The sequence below is a fragment of the Syzygium oleosum genome, unplaced genomic scaffold (genome assembly GCF_021117445.2).
Source record: "Syzygium oleosum isolate NSW1041296 unplaced genomic scaffold, Sole_v2.1 Sole_v2.16, whole genome shotgun sequence".
NCBI lineage: Eukaryota > Viridiplantae > Streptophyta > Magnoliopsida > Myrtales > Myrtaceae > Syzygium > Syzygium oleosum.
Window position 1 is genome coordinate 3,052,628 of NW_026607500.1, and position 2,590 is coordinate 3,055,217.

The window sequence follows — 2,590 nt, forward strand, 5'->3', positions numbered from 1 at the left end:
ATGGAGTATTGTAAAAAGTCTAATAAGATCAGCGAAGTGGTTCAACTCTGGCAGCTCCACAAGAAGTGGAGAAATTTTGCAAACTCATCGAAAACCACCATAACTGCCACCACCATGAGCCCGAACTGCGGCAGCATTCACAAGAGCATCAGCTTCCTCAAAAGAACGATCTCTTCTCTATCATCAGACGCAACGACGACAGCAACAAAAAGAAGCACAGCAGTGGCAACAGCAACGTTGTCCCGAAAGGCTACCTCGCGGTCTGTGTCGGTGAAGAGCTGGAGAGGTTCATCATCCCGACACACTACTTGGGCCACCCGGTGTTCAGGTTCTTGCTGCGAGAGGCCGAGGAGGAGATCGGATTTCAGCAGACAGGCGTCCTGAGAATCCCGTGTGGCGTTCCGGTGTTCCTAAGTGTTGTGAAGATGCTGAAGGGGAAGAAAAAGGCGGTAAACAATGGTGGGTTGGTGGTGAAAGAACAGTGCAGGGTGGGTGCAGGCGAGACGTGCGGAGGTCTCCTGTTGGATGGTGGTGAGATGGGTCAGCTTCATCTTCATCACTCTCACCATCATCCTTGGAGCCCTCTGTGCATATGAATCGTCTTCCCCTCTGTGTTCTCGCTTAGGTCATATATATTATACGAGAGATGTTGCTTCTTAGAAGATATAGGCTATACTCTACATTCCATGTCAATAGATAAACAAATACAGGAAGCATAGAGAAGAAAGGGATGTAGTATTGACCTATTCGAAATGGAGATCTTGACCTTCTAAATGTGGACATACATCTTAAACTTGCTCCCACCAACCATCTTGACTCATCCTAAAGTTAAAATTGGTGCAAATTAAGTTACATGACCTTTTAAATTTAAACATTTTGAAAATAGAAAAATGGAACTACATCTTGAAAAAGAATGCACCCTCCAAACCTAACATCCAAATTTCTCTTCACCCACAAATTAAAAAATGATATGATTCAAGCTCGAAGCCATTTGAATGTAGCGGATAACAACGGGACCCAAAAATTAATGTGTATCCAAATCGCCTCTCCTTGTCTTGTCACCTAGCACCATCATCACGCTCGCCATTGTCATCGCTCATCTCTCTCTCAAGTGATATTGTAATAGAGCCCACCCTGTTTACGGCGCCAAGCCTATACGAATAAGAACACGAGGCCTCGCTCATCCGCTCGGAGAGAAAGCGTATCGAAAGTTCTCCCACTTATAGCATTGATGTTCTTATTAATGCCGCCCTCAACGCCTAGGGATACTCTATTTAATATGTGGTTCAATCCATGGTTGCCTCCTCTGTCGTCTTAAGAACTTGTCAAGAGCTAGACCTTATCTGAGCCTTCTTGAACCGGCGATCACTTCTTGCAATTACTTTGAAACCGGCCCAATTAAAGAACCAGTAGGCCTGGCAGTTCGTGGGTGATCAGTTCAATCTAGTTGTGCACTTTAAATTTTGATTAATTTGATTTATTAACTAATATATCTTCCTAAGAAGTACATCTGTATATGGGCATATATGGTCACTTTAATTTTAAAGAGTCCATCTTAAATAGGTTTTAAACTTTAAAGTTTAAGATAAATCAGTCTAAATGGGTTGAGTTTATAACCCATTCCCAACTCACTAGACCCATACACACTCTCTTCCTCTTTATAAAAAAATTGAAATTATAATTATTTTTTATTTTTTTCTTTTATATTTTCTTTCTTTTTCTTTTTTTTTATCGATGACCAGCCACAGGGGAGGGATAACCTCGCTGATCTGGCGAGCCTCAAACTCGCCAGCCTCGGGCGAGGTCGAGCTTGCCGATCTAGCGAGGCCAAGGCCTCGTCGGCCTTAGGCAACGCTCGACCCTCGCCAATCGAGCAAGCCTCGAGCTCGCCAGCCTTAAAAGATGTCCGCCCTGTGGAAAAAGAACCCACTTACAGTTCAAGTCTACGGGGGATCCATTGTTGCTAATGCAAGATTGACATTGTTTTTCTTATAATGTCGAAAGAACTGGACGGTTCAACACCAAGTCAATCAATCGAATCAGGTCGACACTAGACCGGATCAAAATTTAAAGTGCACAACTAGATTGAACTGGACAATCTGCTTATTTCCTTAAAACCAAATCGGATCATTGTCCAGTTCTGTTGATATCTAAATTTTGGCAACCCTGTTCATTGCATTAAAAAATGAGGTATCGACTTCGACCCCTAAACAAAATTACTGTTTGATTACATATGCATATTAAGAGTATTTTGCATTAATAGTAATAAACTCACATAAACTACATTTTAATTGGCCCATATAAACTTGAATTAATAGACTCAAGCAAAGGGGATTTTGAGTTTAATTAGATTAATTGGACTAAGCCCGTGTGACTTAAAATTTGGTCAAAGCCCATTAAAGAGATATGGTAGTCGGAAATATCACGTGGCAAATACGTTAATATGGACTGAAAATGGTAGTGGGCACATGATTAATTTTGACCTATCAACTCGTAACAAGTGGCTAGATCGAAGTAGATGACTCTCAACGATATGAACTCGACTCACGTACTGCTTGAAGTGACCTATTAGAATTAGCGTTGTTGAGAA

At 41.7% G+C, this 2,590-nt stretch overlaps 1 pseudogene; it reads left to right on the plus strand.

Annotated features, from left to right (window-relative positions):
- LOC115686574 (protein SMALL AUXIN UP-REGULATED RNA 54-like) lies at positions 1 to 596 on the plus strand (annotated as a pseudogene).
- Positions 597 to 2,590: the final 1,994 nt, after the last annotated feature.